This window comes from Musca domestica, unplaced genomic scaffold (assembly GCF_030504385.1).
Source record: "Musca domestica strain aabys unplaced genomic scaffold, Musca_domestica.polishedcontigs.V.1.1 62, whole genome shotgun sequence".
Taxonomy (NCBI): Eukaryota; Metazoa; Arthropoda; class Insecta; order Diptera; family Muscidae; genus Musca; species Musca domestica.
Window position 1 is genome coordinate 2,413,044 of NW_026712369.1, and position 20,279 is coordinate 2,433,322.

Genomic DNA, 20,279 nt, shown 5'->3' on the forward strand with positions numbered 1-20,279 from the left:
TGTGTTGAAAAAATTCAAAAATTTTCATTAAACCGCGAATATTTTAAATCCTGGCGAAATCACAAAGCCATGACAAGGTTACTTCTGGTCTTTACATTGATGTTAACATCCAACAAGTCGGATATATAGCAAAATATATGCGATATATATGTCTATCAAAGAAGATATGCTTGAAAGATCTGTTATATGTCGAGAACGGCTGAACTGATTTCGACAGTTCTCATTAATTCAGAATGGCCTCTTGGCAGAAAAGAAAAAACGTCTAAAAAATCGCATAAAAATATCTCTCTAAAGATGAAAATATTGTTTTTCTAAAATTTTCTCATATTTTTTCAATTTTGTCATATTTTTGGCATATTTTCATTTTGAATTAAACATTTGGTAATATTTCTACAGCTAACAAAACTAAGTAGTTAGGATATCAGGACATCATATACAGATCGCATTTATGGCCCGATCCTTACGAAATTTTGCATGGAGAGGGTCAGAATAGAAGCCTACTCTTTTTGGAGATGATCGCCATATATTTAGGGGTTGAAATGAACCAAAAAACTGCAAAATTGTCAGCAGGTCGTAATTATCGCCCAACCCTCACGCGCGTTTGAATGGGGGTTACCGGACATTGCAAAAGCCAAGCAGTTTTAAATGGCCATCCAAAAATATTCAATGTGCGAAATAGTTTGCCAACTTTTGTAGACAAAATACGAAAATGTCCATTCCAGTGACTTTTTGGAGAATTCACAAATACAGGAAAGACGCACTTCTGACTATTTCGTTAACGCTGATTTCGTTGAAGAATATAGTCAAATGTCTGTATCTCATATAGTTGCGTTTCAGCCAAAAACCAATAATAAATGCTAATCTTTTGCCACTTCTGAGAGATTATAGGTCTTTGGGAAATATTGGTTCCAGATCCAGGAAGACCATTTACGTGCAACATCTACCAATAAATTGGAAATGAGCAAATTAGCTCAAGTTGCTATTATTCGAAAATTAGAGTACGAAACCTGATGGTTTTCTTTTATTATTTGTCACAATATCTTGTGGAATTCTTTCGAGTATCTCGCCTACATAAACTGTATCACTTATTATAGTGTTGTAGGGTATTCAACGGTCGGCCCCGCCCGACTGTAGCCTTTGCTTACTTGTTTTATTATACAGAATGTACTTAAAAGTACTCTATTTGGTGTTGGGTGAAGGAATGGAGATGGAATCCCAAAATTAGATATTTATGTCCCTGTTGATATCCGTGTTTGAGATTTGGCTGTCGTTTGGAAGTGTGACCGTTTATTGTACGAATAGTACTAAATGGTACTAAATTTAGTCTTGGGCGAGTTTTTATGCTGGGGTCTCTGTTGGTATCTGGTTATGGTCTTGTAAATTAGTACCATAATTGTTCGAAAATTTAATATATTACTATATTTATCCATTGCAGAGTTTTATCGGTCCACGTGTAGTTATTGACCCTAAATTTTATATTTCAAGTTTTCGCAAAAAAAAAAATATGAGTTCGATATAGCCCCAGATGCTGATGACTTGTTTCTCACTTTGCAACCTAAACATAGCTCTTCGAGTTTTCATTAATGATGTGATCTGCATACAAGATTTTCCCATTAAGGTTAACTGTGGTACCTGATGACAGAATTGTTATACCCTCCACCATACATATTATGGAGAGTATAGTAAGTTCGTCATTCCGTTTGTAACTCATCGAAATAATAATTTTAGACCTAACAAAATATATATATTCTTGATTAGCGTAAAATTCTAAAACGCTTTAGCCCTGTCCGCCTGTTGTAATCACGCTACAGTCAAAACGAATTAAGGTCGGAAGCTAAAATGTTGCAGAGATTTGTCTTTTGTATGCAGGCTGGTCAAGTTCGAAGATGAGCTATATCGTATATATATATATATATATATATATATATATATATATATATATATATATATATATATATATATATATATATATATATATATATATATATATATATATGTATATATATATATATATATATATATATATATATATATATATATATATATATATATATATATATATATATATATATATATATATATATATATACATATCCCATATAACGGCACGTTCCGACATTCGGAATTTTTATCATTTTTGCCACATTTTACAACGGAATTTTCTGAAAATCCACACAAGGAGTGCCTTGTGAGTACTTTATCCCCTGGAGGAGAATTATTTATATAGGTCCACGATATCGTATGGCCCCATATAACGGTACCCCCATATTCGGTATTTTTATGATTTGAGCCAAGTTTGTCAATGGAATTGTCTTAAAATCCATACATGAGGTTCCTCCTGAGTACTTTACCCCTTCGAAGAGAATTGTCTAAATAGGTGCACGTTTTAGCATCGCGCCCATGCAATAATGCTAACGCCAGATTTTCGATATTTTCATGATAGTTGCGACATTATTTACCGGAATTATTTCAAATTTCGTATTTAAAGTTCAGAACCTTTACTACAGCCTATGACACAAATTACTTATGCAGGACAACGTCTTCGTATAACTCCCATATAGCGCTATTTTTGGACCGAATTTTTCTGGAAATATTTAAAGTTTCTTCTAAATGTTGGAAGTTTATAGAGAGAATAGAGGTTCTGATCGCTTTTTTGGTTATCTTAAGGTCCTGGTTACATTTTTCAACCAAAGGGGCTGTATTTTTTATTATAAAATGTTATTGAGTAGAAAAGCATCCTAGCAATTTTTTTAAGGCAGCCCCGAAATTATTGGTATTTTGAAGACCTGACGACATTTTTCTCTCAAAGGGACACCAATTTCATATTTTTTTAAGCCTAAATTTTAAGGATTTTTTTAGGGAAAGTTATACAAAGTTTAGGTCAAATGAAGAGAACGCCTGTTTTACTTATCCATTTTAACAGACTCAATGAAATTTTCTTTGACTTTCCATGCCGTAAAATAACCAACATTGTCTCATAACAACCCCTTGACCATCAATAAAAAAGTCTCTCATTGCACAGCATTGCTGTCAGAAATCTCCTCAACAATGTCCTTCAAATTACCCATAAATCCATCAATTTCCCATTAAAAATCCACCGAAAAAAAACTTCGCCTTTTTATTTGAAAACATTTCCCTGAACACCTTTCGAGGACAGGTATCAAGTGCCTGAAATGGCTCAATTTGCCATTACAATGGAAATGTCAAAGTCGAAAAATGTCAATATCGCAAACGAGGCAGTGTTGCAAGTTCCGTTTTTTTATGTTGCAATATAAATGAATTGCCATAGTTTTATTCTATTTTTTGTTTTGTTTTTGTTACGTTGTGTTGCAGCTGTTTGTCTCCACACAATTACAACGGCAAAATTGCAATTACAATTGTCAATTGTCATTGTTGTAATGGTTGCAAACAAACAAACAAGCACTCTTAGTGTCGTAGAATGGTTGTCGGTGTGTCGGTGGTTGTGTTGTGTTGTGTTTGATGGTTGTTTTGGCTTGCCAGCGCGCAGAACTTGTCGTAGAACATAAACCCCGACCTACTTTTAATTAAATGCACTTTCATTCAAAGACGGTAGCAAGAGGGGAAAATTGCAGCGACAATGGCTTTTGAGGAAACACCAGTGACAGTTCTCATGTTGCAAAATGTTATTGTGGCAGCCACATTAAAAACTAAGGACGGAAAAGAAGTTAGATAAAAATTTAAAACACAGTATTGCAAAACGGATTTGGAATTAAAAAAATGTCTAATTTTTTATTCCGAAAAAAAAAAAATTTATATAAAATAATAAGGTTCTAAAAAAATATTCCTAAAAATAATAATAATTGAAAAAAATCCAGTTCCTTCAAAAAAAAATATTCTTGAAAAAGTTATATTTTTTAAATACACGCTTGTTTGGTCCTTAAAATATATTTTTAAAAAATTCAAATCTGTATGGTCATTGAAAAATGTTTTTTGAAAACTTCAAAATTGTTTTAACCCACGTTTTTTGGTCTTTAAAAGTATTTTTTTAAGATAATATTTTTTTTTTTTAATTTAATTATTAATTCTTGAAAAAGTTATATTTTTTAAATACACGCTTGTTTGGTCCTTAAAATATACTTTTAAAAAATTCAAATCAGTATGGTCATTGAAAAATATTTTTTAAAAACTTCAAAATTGTTTTAACCCACGTTTTTTGGTCTTTAAAAGTATTTTTTTAAGATAATATTTTTTTTAAATTCTTTAAAAAAAACCCAAGCTTTTTTGTTCATTGAAAAAATTCTTTAAAAATCCATGCTTGTCAGTCTTTGAAATCAAAATAATGTTTTTCCTAAAATATTTCCTTTTTAAATCAACGCTTGAATGTTTTCCTGAAATGTTTTTTTAAATCCACTATTGAATGTTTTTCCTGATTTTTATATTTTTTTAATTCACGCTTGTCTGGTTCATAAAATATATTCTTGAAAAAAATCAAGTCTGTACGTTCTTTGATTTTTTTTTTTTTTTTTAATTCACATGCGTAGTCCTAGATAATTTTTTTAAACCCTCGTTTGTTTGGTCTTTAAAAATATTTTTTTTAAGATAAAATTTGTTTAATTCTTTAAAAAACCCAAGCTTTTTTGTTCTTTGAAAAATTCTTTAAAAATCCACGCTTGTCAGATCTTTGGAAAAAATAACGTTTTTCCTGAAATATAATTTTTTTTTAAATCAACGCTTCCTGAAATGTTTTTTTAAAATCCACTATTGAATGTTTTTCCTATTTTTTTTTTAATCCACGATTTTTTTAAATCCGATATTAAATGTTTTCATGAAAAAATATATACGCTTGAATGTTTTTTCTCAAAAAATATATTCTTTTAAAAAGTCGACGCTTGAATGTTTTTTTTTCTCAAAAATATATTTTTATTAAAAAAAACAACGCTTCAAATTTTTTCTGAAAAAACATTTTTTAAAAAATCCACGACTGTTTAATCCATAAAAAAATATTTTTCAAAAAATCCACGACTGTTTAATCCTTGAAAAAATATTTTTCAAAAAATCCACGACTGTTTGATCCTTGAAAAAATATTTTTCAAAAAATCCACGACTGTTTAATCCATAAAAAAATATTTTTCAAAAAATCCACGACTGTTTAATCCTTGAAAAAATATTTTTCAAAAAATCCACGACTGTTTGATCCTTGAAAAAATATTTTTCAAAAAATCCACGACTGTTTGATCCTTGAAAAAATATTTTTTAAAAAACCCACGACTGTTTGATCCTTGAAAAAATATTTTTTAAAAAATCCACGACTGTTTGATCCTTGAAAAAATATTTTTTAAAAAATCCACGACTGTTTGATCCTTGAAAAAATATTTTTTAAAAAATCCACGACTGTTTGATCTTTGAAAAAATATTTTTTAAAAAATCCACGACTGTTTGATCTTTGAAAAAATATTTTTTAAAAAAGCCACGACTGTTTGATCCTTGAAAAATATATTTTTTAAAAAATCCACGTTTCTGATGGTTTTTGAAAAAATATTTCTTCAAAAATCCATGTTTCTTATGGTTCTTGGAAAAAGTACCTTTTAAAAAATCCATGCCTGTTTAATCCTTGAAAAATATATTTTTTAAAAAATCCACGTTTCTGATGGTTCTTGGAAAAAGTACCTTTTAAAAAATCCACGTTTCTGATGGTTCTTGGAAAAAGTACCTTTTAAAAAATCCATGCCTGTTTAATCCTTGAAAAATATATTTTTTAAAAAATCCACGTTTCTTATGGTTCTTGGAAAAAGTACCTTTTAAAAAATCCACGCCTGTTTAATCCTTGAAAAATATATTTTTTAAAAAATCCACGTTTCTGATGGTTCTTGGAAAAAGTACCTTTTAAAAAATCCACGCCTGTTTAATCCTTGAAAAATATATTTTTTAAAAAATCCACGTTTCTGATGGTTTTTGAGAAAATATTCCTTAAAAAATCCACGCCTCTTATGGTCCTTGAAAAAATATTCTTTAAAAAATCCACGCCTCTTATGGTCCTTGAAAAAATATTCTTTAAAAAATCCACGCCTCTTATGGTCCTTGAAAAAATATTCTTTAAAAAATCCACGCCTCTTATGGTCCTTGAAAAAATATTCTTTAAAAAATCCACGCCTCTTATGGTCCTTGAAAAAATATTCTTTAAAAAATCCACGCCTCTTATGGTCCTTGAAAAAATATTCTTTAAAAAATCCACGCCTCTTATGGTCCTTGAAAAAATATTCTTTAAAAAATCCACGCCTCTTATGGTCCTTGAAAAAATATTCTTTAAAAAATCCACGCCTCTTATGGTCCTTGAAAAAATATTCTTTAAAAAATCCACGCCTCTTATGGTCCTTGAAAAAATATTCTTTAAAAAATCCACGCCTCTTATGGTCCTTGAAAAAATATTCTTTAAAAAATCCACGCCTCTTATGGTCCTTGAAAAAATATTCTTTAAAAAATCCACGCCTCTTATGGTCCTTGAAAAAATATTCTTTAAAAAATCCACGCCTCTTATGGTCCTTGAAAAAATATTCTTTAAAAAATCCACGCCTCTTATGGTCCTTGAAAAAATATTCTTTAAAAAATCCACGCCTCTTACGGTCCTTGAAAAAATATTCTTTAAAAAATCCACGCCTCTTATGGTCCTTGAAAAAATATTCTTTAAAAAATCCACGCCTCTTATGGTCCTTGAAAAAATATTCTTTAAAAAATCCACGCCTCTTATGGTCCTTGAAAAAATATTCTTTAAAAAATCCACGCCTCTTATGGTCCTTGAAAAAATATTCTTTAAAAAATCCACGCCTCTTATGGTCCTTGAAAAAATATTCTTTAAAAAATCCACGCCTCTTATGGTCCTTGAAAAAATATTCTTTAAAAAATCCACGCCTCTTATGGTCCTTGAAAAAATATTCTTTAAAAAATCCACGCCTCTTATGGTCCTTGAAAAAATATTCTTTAAAAAATCCACGCCTTGGATGGTCCTTGAAAAAATATTCTTTAAAAAATCCACGCCTCTTATGGTCCTTGAAAAAATATTCTTTAAAAAATCCACGCCTCTTATGGTCCTTGAAAAAATATTCTTTAAAAAATCCACGCCTTTTATGGTCCTTGAAAAAATATTCTTTAAAAAATCCACGCCTTGGATGGTCCTTGAAAAAATATTCTTTAAAAAATCCACGCCTCTTATGGTCCTTGAAAAAATATTCTTTAAAAAATCCACGCCTCTTATGGTCCTTGAAAAAATATTCTTTAAAAAATCCACGCCTCTTATGGTCCTTGAAAAAATATTCTTTAAAAAATCCACGCCTCTTATGGTCCTTGAAAAAATATTCTTTAAAAAATCCACGCCTCTTATGGTCCTTGAAAAAATATTCTTTAAAAAATCCACGCCTCTTATGGTCCTTGAAAAAATATTCTTTAAAAAATCCACGCCTCTTATGGTCCTTGAAAAAATATTCTTTAAAAAATCCACGCCTCTTATGGTCCTTGAAAAAATATTCTTTAAAAAATCCACGCCTCTTATGGTCCTTGAAAAAATATTCTTTAAAAAATCCACGCCTCTTATGGTCCTTGAAAAAATATTCTTTAAAAAATCCACGCCTCTTATGGTCCTTGAAAAAATATTCTTTAAAAATCCACGCCTCTTATGGTCCTTGAAAAATATTCTTTAAAAAATCCACGCCTCTTTTGGTCCTTGAAAAATATTCTTTAAAAAATCCACGCCTCTTTTGGTCCTTGAAAAATATTCTTTAAAAAATCCACGCCTCTTTTGGTCCTTGAAAAAATATTCTTTAAAAAATCCACGCCTCTTATGGTCCTTGAAAAAATATTCTTTAAAAAATCCACGCCTCTTATGGTCCTTGAAAAAATATTCTTTAAAAAATCCACGCCTCTTATGGTCCTTGAAAAAATATTCTTTAAAAAATCCACGCCTCTTATGGTCCTTGAAAAAATATTCTTTAAAAAATCCACGCCTCTTATGGTCCTTGAAAAAATATTCTTTAAAAAATCCACGCCTCTTATGGTCCTTGAAAAAATATTCTTTAAAAAATCCACGCCTCTTATGGTCCTTGAAAAAATATTCTTTAAAAAATCCACGCCTCTTATGGTCCTTGAAAAAATATTCTTTAAAAAATCCACGCCTCTTATGGTCCTTGAAAAAATATTCTTTAAAAAATCCACGCCTCTTATGGTCCTTGAAAAAATATTCTTTAAAAAATCCACGCCTCTTATGGTCCTTGAAAAAATATTCTTTAAAAATCCACGCCTCTTATGGTCCTTGAAAAAATATTCTTTAAAAAATCCACGCCTCTTATGGTCCTTGAAAAAATATTCTTTAAAAAATCCACGCCTCTTATGGTCCTTGAAAAAATATTCTTTAAAAAATCCACGCCTCTTATGGTCCTTGAAAAAATATTCTTTAAAAAATCCACGCCTCTTATGGTCCTTGAAAAAATATTCTTTAAAAAATCCACGCCTCTTATGGTCCTTGAAAAAATATTCTTTAAAAAATCCACGCCTCTTATGGTCCTTGAAAAAATATTCTTTAAAAATCCACGCCTCTTATGGTCCTTGAAAAAATATTCTTTAAAAAATCCACGCCTCTTATGGTCCTTGAAAAAATATTCTTTAAAAAATCCACGCCTCTTATGGTCCTTGAAAAAATATTCTTTAAAAAATCCACGCCTCTTATGGTCCTTGAAAAAATATTCTTTAAAAAATCCACGCCTCTTATGGTCCTTGAAAAAATATTCTTTAAAAAATCCACGCCTCTTATGGTCCTTGAAAAAATATTCTTTAAAAAATCCACGCCTCTTATGGTCCTTGAAAAAATATTCTTTAAAAAATCCACGCCTCTTATGGTCCTTGAAAAAATATTCTTTAAAAAATCCACGCCTCTTATGGTCCTTGAAAAAATATTCTTTAAAAAATCCACGCCTCTTATGGTCCTTGAAAAAATATTCTTTAAAAAATCCACGCCTCTTATGGTCCTTGAAAAAATATTCTTTAAAAAATCCACGCCTCTTATGGTCCTTGAAAAAATATTCTTTAAAAAATCCACGCCTCTTATGGTCCTTGAAAAAATATTCTTTAAAAAATCCACGCCTCTTATGGTCCTTGAAAAAATATTCTTTAAAAAATCCACGCCTCTTATGGTCCTTGAAAAAATATTCTTTAAAAAATCCACGCCTTGGATGGTCCTTGAAAAAATATTCTTTAAAAAAATCCTCGCCTTGGATGGTCCTTGAAAAAATATTCTTTACAAAAATCCACGCATTGGATGGTCCTTGAAAAAATATTCTTTTAAAAAATCCACGCCTTGGATGGTCCTTAAAAAAATATTTTTTAAAAAATCCACGCCTTGGATGGTCCTTAAAAAAATATTCTTTTAAAAAATCCACGCCTTGGATGGTCCTTAAAAAAATATTCTTTAAAAAATCCACGCCTTGGATGGTTCTTAAAAAAATATTCTTTAAAAAATCCACGCCTTGGATGGTCCTTAAAAAATATTCTTTAAAAAATCCACGCCTTGGATGGTCCTTAAAAAAATATTTTTTAAAAAATTTACGTTTCGGATGGTCCTTTAAAAATTTTCTTTAAAAAATCCACGCCTTGGATGGTCCTTAAAAAAATATTCTTTAAAAAATCCACGCCTTGGATGGTCCTTTAAAAAATATTCTTTAAAAAATCCACGCCTTGGATGGTCCTTTAAAAAATATTCTTTAAAAAATCCACGCCTTGGATGGTCCTTTAAAAAATATTCTTTAAAAAATCCACGCCTTGGATGGTCCTTAAAAAAATATTCTTTAAAAAATCCACGCCTTGGATGGTCCTTGAAAAAATATTCTTTAAAAAATCCACGCCTTGGATGGTCCTTAAAAAACTATTCTTTAAAAAATCCACGCCTTGGATGGTCCTTGAAAAAATATTCTTTAAAAAATCCACGCCTGTTTAATCCTTGAAAAAAAAAATATCCAAGTGTCTGAAGGTCCTTGAAAAAAATATCCAAGTTTCTGATGGTCCTTTAAAAATATTTTTTAAAACCACGCCTTTAAGGCCCTTGACAAATAGTTTTTAAAAAATCCACGTTTCTGATAGTTCTTGAAAAAAATATTTTTTTAAAAAACCAGTACTTTGGTCAATAAAAAAATATTTTTTTTTTAAATCCACGCTTCGTTGGGTCTTCTTTTTTTAAATCCAAGCTCCTTTTTACTTGAAAATTTTTATTTAAACAATCCTCGAATGTGTGGTTCTTGCAAAAATACTTTTTAAAAATTCCAGGCTTGTCTGGCCTTTCATTTAATGTTTTATAAAAACTCCACGTTTGTCTGGTCCTTGAAAATTATTTTTTTTAAAGCCACGCCTTTAAGGTCGTTGAAAAAAAAATATTCTTTAAAAAAATATTCTTTAAAAAATTCACGCTTGTCTGGTCTTTAAAGAAATATGTTTTCTTAAATCCATGTTTGTCTGTTCCTTGAAAAAATATTTTGTAAAAGATTCTCGCTTATCTGGTCCTTAAAAAATATATTTTTCAAAAAATCCACGCTTATATTGTGTTTGGAGCAATATTCTAGTTCTTAAAAAATATTCTAGAAAAAATCAAGTATTTAGTTTTTTTTAATCCTTCAAAAATCCCTCGAATGCACACCACTGTTTCTTTTCCAGAGAAAATTAACTATTGTAAAATGTACTAAAAAATTGTAACATATTTTAATAGTCACTTTCATGTTATTTTATTCTATTTAATTTTGAGTTTCGGGTACTCTAGGATGTCAGGGGAAAATAAACACTTGTGCTAATGCAGAACATGAAAAAGTCAGAGTGAAGATGACAGAATTTTAACTTCACTTTCCCCTTTTTTTATTACGGAAAATGATTTTCCTAAAAATGAATCGTAATTTCGTCACACACATCTCCTTAGCGGTCACATATTCAGGACATGTGTTGTCTTACCATTATTCTTGTGGCCAGTTTTGGCAATAATAACGCCATTGATGTCCTGACCACCAGTCGTAGTGGCCACCACCATCATTGTTTTTTTAACATTGTTTAATATCAACAACATATCAGCAGCGACAACAACGATGTTGCCCGATGTCAGTGTAAACAACAACATAATAAATGTTGTTGTCATCAACATCAGTATCGTCATCAACATAACCATTGCCATAGCCTTTGTCATCGTCAACATCGTTGTCATCATCATCGTCGTCGTCATCATCATCGTCGTCGTCATCAACATCGCCATCGTCGTTATCATTAACTTTGACAATATCACATTATTGTTGTTCAGATATGAACTTAAATACTCGTGGAGATGATGTTGCTGTTGTTATTATTGTTGATATTTATGCACAAAAGCTCATGGTCATATGTTGAGAAAGTTAGTATGAGGCATTGCACAGAAACGGGGAAAGGTAAAAATAAATTTCTTCCACAGGCCTTTTTGTGGAGACTTGTAGAAGGTCTCCAGTGTAAATAACGTAATCGTCCAGAGTAAAAAAATATTGAAAATTGTGTCGAATTCAGTTTTTAATTTTTAATTTATTTAAAATTAAATTAAAAAGTTTTTTTTAAATTAAAAAATAAGCGGCATTAGTCCAGGCTAAAAATACGTCTGAACTAAAAAATAATTTAAAAACTCATCAATTAAAATCTAAGTTTAAAACATTTTAAATAAAAAAAATAATTAAAATAAATAAAAATTTAAAACCAGTAAATAAAAATAAAAAAGTAATAAATAAAAAAGGTAATTTCAGTGAAGTAAATCATACCAACTATGGAATGAGAAGAAACTAATATACGACGGGTAAATTCAACTTGAATCAATTTCCACTATATTTGATGGAGGCATTTGACGTGAATTCGGTTGAAGATATATATAGAAGCTAACAAAATCTGAAGCGATTAGTAAAGATATTTCTGGGCTGTATCGGATAGCTGATGCCAAATATTATTGTTATGGAGTGAATATTATAGCTCCGGGGGGCTTAAATATAAAATAAACCATTCACGCTTGTCTGGCCAATGAATTTTGTTTTTAACTCAGCACTTTTCTGGTCCTTGAAAAAAAAAAATATTTTTTAACAAATCCGCAACTGTCTGTTATGCGTAAAAAAATATATTTTTTTTTTTCATGTCTAATCCTAAAAAAATAGTTTTTTTTTTTAAACCTCACATGTTTTGTCCTCAAAAATTATTTCTTAAAAAATTTACGTATGAATTGCCATTGAAAAAAAATTCTAGAAATTATACGATTCTAAGGTCTTTGAAAATATATTTTGGGAAAAATAAATTAATTGTTTGGTTCTTGAAAAGAATATTTGAAAAAATCTACCCTTGTCTTGTTATTGACAAAATAGGATTTTAAAAAATCCGCGCTTGTCTTGAAAATATATATTTTGAATAATCTAATTTTAAAAAATAGATTTTAAATAAAAAAATATAATTTTATATATTTTTGTGTCTCTTTCTGGTTGAGATTAACGATCTGATATTGCAATGGTTTTAACCATTTATTTTTCACAATAACTTTATCAAATGATAACGATTTATTTTTTTTATTAATTTTGAAAATATCTCCGGTAATTGCCAAAAACAAAAGCTAAGAATCTACGGACTCGGGAAAGAGTTGAGAAAAAGAAATATGTTTAAAATTGAAAAGGTAGCTGATTGTGGGTTGGTGCTCGATAGCCGGGTTTTGAGAAATATGTATCGATCTGTTCCTGCAAAGAGTTTTGAAAATATATGTTCCTGATTAATTTTATCAAACTTTCACGATTTTATTCTTTTTTTCATTTGAAGAATATCCACGATAATTGTCGGACAAGCCTTAAGAATCTACAGACGCTGTACATTTTAAAAGGTAGGTCTTTGCGTGATGGTCGTCGATAGCCGGGTTTTGAGAAATATATATGAACCATATGGGGCGCACGATAACTCTCGAGTCAGGGAGTAATCGATTTCATCCAAACTTGGTACAACGTAATATTATTTCAATATAAACTGAGTTCGGAGATGGGAAATATTGGTCCACGTCTATAAATGGGTGGGTCCACTCTTTCTGGTACATCCCCCACAAAGGGTGAAAATTTTGAATATCCATGAAGCTCATATATCGCGAAATTAATATCCGATTCCATTCAGACTTGGAAGATCTTAATATTTCCATCAACACAAGATCTGTTATAAAGATGGTAGAGATCGGACCTTTCCTTCTAGTACCTCCCCTTAAAAGGCTAAAATTTTTGATTAACCAAAACGATTATAAAATACGAAATAAGCATCCAATTCTCTTCATATTTCAAATATTCCATAGCTTCTACTGACACAGGATCTGATGGAATATATCGGTCTACTGCTTCTGGTATCTCCCTCACAAAGGGTTAAAATTTTGAAAATCCATGATGAAAATCAGACGCAAAATTAATATCCGGTTCCATTCAGACTTTCATAAAGATGGTAGAGGTCGAACCATTCCATCTGGTACCACCTCCACAAAGGGTAAAAATTTTGAATAATTACTCCTTTTGGTACTTCCCCCACAAAGGTTTCAAAATGTTAAAAAACATAACGCACATAAAAAGTGAAATCATCATCCAACTCTCTTCAAATTCAAACACATATCTGAACAAGTCGGATTTTATTGGCAATCATATCCGGAAATCTGATCTGAAATAAATATATAATTTTTCGGAATTTATGATTTCGTATAAAATTTAATATAGATGCTCGATTTCCTTTAAATTTTGCACATACCAATATTTTGATATGTATTAGATGATAGGGAATATTTCGGTCCCCTATATCTGATTGTTTTTTGGTGGAAGAATATTTTTTCAAGGATCGTACGAGGTATATTCGTTTTTTTCAAGGATCATCAGATATATAGTCTTGGACATTTTTTTTTTTTTTTTTTTTTTTTGATTTTTGGAGGACCAATTTTTTAAAGACCCACAGAGCAATTGACATGGATTTATTGAAGTATATTTTTTCATAGATCCACAGAGCAATAGTCGGAGACTTCTTACCTTATATTTTTTTAAAGACCAACAGAGCTGCAGAAAAATGTTTTATCTAGGGTCAAGAGAGATGTAATTTTTTGAGATTGCTGTTATTATTTTGAATAATATTGTTCCATGTTTCAACTGAGCCAAATGTTTTTTTTTTTTTTTTTTTTATTTGAAGGACCTAATATTGTGATTTTTTTTAAGAATATTTATTCAAGGACCAATAGAATTATATTTCTGGATTCTTTGAGATATACTTATTGAAGGATCATGAGATGATAGTTGTGAATTTTTTTTAAGAGTATCTATTCAAGAATGAGATAACTTCGCACTACTTTTTATTAAATCCGGAGCATAGTCGTGGTTTTGTTGTAGAAAATATTTTCAAGGATAATCAGAAATATAGTTCTGGGGTTTTTGGAGAATTTTTATTTATGTTAATTGTGGAAGACATTTTTTCAAGGACTCAGAAAGAAATTGTCGGTTACCTTTTGCCTATTATTTTTTAAGAAAAGAATACCTTTTTCCAATACCAACAGAAGAGGATTTTTTTTTTTGGAAGATTATTTTTTCAAGGTCCAACTGAGCTAAGTCTCTAAAGTCTAATTGAAATTTTTTTTTTTGTTTTTGAAGGTTGTGGATTTTTTGAGTATAATTTATTCCAGGACCAATAGATTTATATTCCTGGATTCTTAGATAAATACTCATTTAAGGATAATGAGAGCTATTGTTTTGGATTTTTTGAAGAATGGTTTTCAATAGCTTTCGCAGCTATATTTTTGAAGAATATTTCTTAAGGACAATCAGAACAGTTGTCGGGGATTTTTTGTGAATATTTTTCAAGGGTCTTTTTGCTGAACATACTCGTTCAATAGTGAATTATCTCATGTTCTTCGCACTACTTTTTATTAAATCCGAACCATAGTCGTGGTTTTGATGAAGAAAATATTTTCAAGAATCATCCGAAATAAAGTCTTGGATTTTTGGAGAATTTTTCGTTTTTGTTGATTGTGGAGGATTTTTTTTCAAGGATCCACAGAACAATTGTCGGGGATTTTTTACGTAGTTTTTGTTAAGGACCAACAGAGTTATAGTCGTTAATTTTTAAAGAATACTTTTTTCAAATACCGACAGAAGAGGTTATTATTTTTTTTTTATTTATTTATTTTTTTTTTTTTTTTTTGAAGAATAATATTTTAAAGTCCAACTGGATTTTTTTTTTTTTTTTTTTGATTGGACCAACAGGGCCAAAGTTGTGCATTTTTTTGAGTAATATTTATTCCAGGACCAATAGAATTTTTATATTCCTGGATTCTTAGAGAAATACTCATTTAAGGATCAAGAAAGCTATAGTTGTGAATATTTGAAGTGTATCTATTCAAGAATCAAATAACTTATAGACAAAGATTTCTGGAAGATATTGTTTTTTTTTTTTTTTTTTTTTTTTTTTTTTTTGAACCAATAGGCTTCTCCTCATAGCCTTTTTGAACAATGGTTTTCAACGACAATCAAAGCTATAGTCGTGGATTTTTTTAAGAATATTTTTTGGTTGCTTGCCGGACTTTTTGAAGAATGGTGTTCAATGGCCACCACAGCGATAGTCTTGAATTTTTTTCAGAATAGTTTTCCGTGAAGAATATTTTTTCCAGGACAATCAAAATTAAAAAAAAATCGTGACCATTTGATAAAATTACTGTGAAAAATAAATGATAAAAACTCTTCAATATTAGATCGTAAATCTCAACCAGAAAGAGACACAAAAATATATAAAATTATATTTTTTTTATTTAAAGTCTATTTTTTAAAATTAGATTTTTCAAAATATATATTTTCAAGACAAGCGCGGATTTTTTAAAAACCTATTTTATCAAGGACAAGACAAGGGTGGATTTTTTAAAATATACTTTTCAAGAACCAAACAATTAATTTATTTTTCCCAAAATATTTTTTGAAAGACCTTACAATCGTGGAATTTCTAGAAAATGTTTTTTCCAATGTAAATTCAAACGTAGATTTTTTAAGAAATAATTTTTGAGGACAAAACATGTGAGTTAAAAAAAAAAAAAAAAAATTTTAGGATTAGACAAGCGCGGGTTTTTAAAAAATATATTTTTTTACGCAGACCAGACAGTTGGGGATTTGTTAAAAATATTTTTTTTCAAGGACCAGACAAGTGTTGATTTAAAAACAAAATTCATTGGCCAGACAAGCGTGAATGGTTTATTTTATATTTAAGCCCCCCCAGAGCCATAATATTCACTCCATAACACTAATATTTGGCATCAGCTATCCGATACAGCCCAGCAATATCTTTACTAATCGCTTCAGATTTTGTTAGCTTCTATATATATATCTTCATCCGAATTCACGTCAAATGCCTCCATCAAATATAGTGGAAATCGATTTAAGTTGAATTTACCCGTTGTATATTAGTTTCTTCTCATTCCATAGTTGGTATGATTCACTTCACTGAAATGACCTTTCTTTACTGGTTTTAAATTTTTATTTATTTATTTTAATTATTTTTTTTCTTGATTTAGACTTAGTTTTTAATTGAGGAGTTTTAAAATTATTTTTTAGTCCAGACGCATTTTTAGCCTGGACCAATGCCGCTTATTTTTTAATTAAAAAAAACTTTTTAATTTAATTTTAAATATAGAGCTATAGTCGTGGATTTTTTTGGTCATATATTTCAGAGGATATTTTTACTAAACATTGTCGTCTAACAACGAATTATCTCATATCCCTTGTATTTCCGTGTGGTGCTTTTTATTAAATCCACTATAGCCTCAAATTACCCACAGAAAATGTTATAATGGTGATGCCATTTGCGATGTTCCACCAATTTGAAGGGGATGAAAATGTTCATTATGTGAATAAAACAACAGCAAAGCAAACAAATATACACCCGACATACATACATTCAACACATACACATATCTCTCCTGAAAGCATCCTTGGCTGATGGAAGTGTAAATTATATTTATCTATGCTGTTCATTTGTTAGAAACGCTTAAATTATGGGTAGTTGGTATTGTGTTACGCGGAAATCCAACCCTTTCCCCAACACTCCACCGCTCCACTTCTTCACCATATGGGCTACACACATAATTGTTTGGAAGATAATTACGTTGACGATGACGACAACAGCGGATGACCCACAAAACTTGTCAGAGCCATGGAAAGTTTTTTTTTTTTTTGGATTTTATTTATTTTGGTTACAATTACTCTTTGGAGAGTTCGAGCTTTGTATTCGCTCTCTCGCTTTTGTTTATTTTGTTAAATGTGACATTTTGATGACAGCAAGTAGTTCCTTTTTAATAGTTTTATGATATAAATTTCATTTCTATGGTGAAATGACACACAAAGACTATGGCAAGTAATTCAATGGGAAATAAATTGTAATTCACAGGCACACAAACACACACTCACATGCACACACTCACACAATATGATGTGTAATACAGGAGTAAGTTGTAACTAACTGCAATTAAAAAGTTTTATTTTATTTTGTATTTTTTTGTACATATTTTTTGTTATTATTTGGAAAAGTTAGCAAAAGATGGCTTGTTGCGCCTTTCATACGGCACGGTGATGTAGAAATTCACATTCAATTCGAACTGGTGAAGAGTTCTCATTCTCAGCACACGTAATGAGTTTTGAAATTCATACTAAATTGTAATAGTGGATTTTTACCTTAATATTTTATTTCATTTTCGCATGGCAGCGAAATTTTAATTATAACCGGAAGGGTATTGGAAACGCAAATGTGTAATATTAAAATGGTTTATGGAGGCAGGGGAAAATGCAATTACATACTCATGTACACATACGTATGCACACACACACATTGTGAATGCATCTTAATAATAGCGATTTATTTATAAATTGTGATGCAGTGCGTATAATTGATGTCAATACTTATACACCGCTGTGTACGTACAGGAAATTTTACCGAAATCATTATTAATATTTTAATGAATATATTAAAAAGTCGTGGATTTTTAATAATGATTTTAAAATACTAACAGGGCTATAATAATGGATTTTTTTTATTAATTTTAAAAATTTGTTGGGTTTTTAAGGACCAACTGATGTATGGTATCGGATTTTTTTGAAGAATATTTTTGAAGGACCAATGTGGCTATAGATGGAGCATCAAGTCGATTTTCTAAAGAATACTTTTTTTAAAGACTTTTTTTATTTTTAAAGAATAAAATTAAAAAAAAAATGTGTTTGTTTTTTAAGGACCAACTGATTTGTGGTAGTCGAATTTTTGAAGAATATTTTCTGAAGGAACAATGTGGCTACAGACAGAGATATGGTCCTGGATATTTAGAAAATTGTTTTTTAGCACCAAGTTATAGATTTTTAGAAGAATATTTTTTTCAAGAACTATATAAAGCTATAGTCGTGGATTTTTTAGATTTTTTTTGAAGGAACCACTGAACCATACCCGTGTATTTCTCGAAGTATATTTCTTCAAGGACCATCAGAGCTATGGCTGTGGACTTTTTGAAGTTAATTGGATAATGGACTCAATAGAACTGTTTTCATGACATATTTCAGGAATATTTTTTCAAGGACCATCCGAGTCCTGGATTATTATAAAAAAATTCTCTGAGCCGATAGAACTATTTTTTAAAGATTTCATGAATTTATTGAAGAATGTATTTAACGCAACAAAAGACTATAAAACCTGAATTTTTTGAAGAGTATTTTCAAGTTCATGAGAGCTTTAGTCGTGAATTTTTTGTAAAATACTATTTTGAAGTATTAACAGATCGTTTTATTTATGGAAGGAAATTTTTCAATGACCATCTGAGCTGCAGTCATGTAGTGTTGTATAAATATTTTTTCAAGGACCAACAGAGCTGTAGCCGATGATTTGTTTAAAAATATTTTTTATTGGCCAATAGAACTATATCCATCGATTTAAGGACCGAAAGAGCTATAGATTATGATTTTTTGAAAAATATTCCTTCAACCACCATCGGAGCAATTTTTATGGATTTTTTAAAGAAAAATTTTTCAATTTTTTTTCCGTTTCTAGAAGTATATTCTCTCAAAGACCATTTGAGCTATGGTTGTGGACTTTTTTAACAATATTGTTTTTAGCACCAATAGAACTTTTAGCTAAAGTCCTCTCCTTTGTAGTATATTTTCAAAGACCATTAAAGCTATAGGACAGGATTTTTAAGAGTATTTTTTAGGGAACCAATAGGAGGAACATTTTTTCAATGGCTGTAGGAGCTGTATTCATGGACTTTTTGGAGATTATTTTTCAAGGACCAATAGAGTTATAGGCGTAAGTTTTTAAAGAATATTTTTCTAGCAACATCTTGTCTATGGTTATAGATATTTTAAAGAAAAATTGTTTAAGGAAAAACAGAGCAGTAGCAACTGTTTTTAAAGTGGATATTTGTCCTCTGCCAATTGTCCTTAAATCGTGGGTTTTTATACCCGCAGCCATATTGCAAGAGAGGGTATATATAATTTTATACGGCCAAAACGAGCCTCATGGAAGTAACGTTTTTAGACCCTAGGTCTCTTTGAACCAAATCCGTTTCACAAAATTTAGAGTCAATCTAGCCATGTTCGTCTGTCTATATGTCTGAAAAGGTCGAAATTTTCAAAAAAAAAAAAATATTTTAATCCACAGAAAGAGCAAGGATAATCCGATTTTGCTCCAACTTTGCAGATCCTAATATTTGCACCAGTCCTGGTTCAGGTGCGAAAATGAACAATATCACTCCACTCCATCAAGTACCTCCCCCAAAAAAAGGTCAAAATTTTGAATAACAAAGAAAATCATAAAAGGCGAAACTAATATCCGATTCCATTCAAATTTGGCAATACCCAAATATGCATCTTGTTCTCTTAAAATTTCACACATCCCATTATTTCTATTAAAACAAGATCTTCTGTGAAGATGGGATATATGGGCGCTCTCCTTCTGGTATTTCCCCATACAAAGGGTCAGCATTTTGAATATTCATGAAGCTTATACGAAATTAACATCCGATTCCATTCAGACTTGGCACATCTTAATACTTCTATCACCACAAGATCTGTTCTAAATATGATGGAGATCGGTCGACTCCTTTTGGTAACTCCCCCGCAAAGGGTCAAAATTTTGAATATTCATGAAGCTTATAAAACGCGAAATTAACATCCGATTTTATTAAGACTTGGCCATCAACACAAAATCTGTTATAAAGCTGGTAAAGATCACATCATTTCTTCCGGTACTTCCCCCACATAGGGTTCAAGATTTTGAAAAACAAA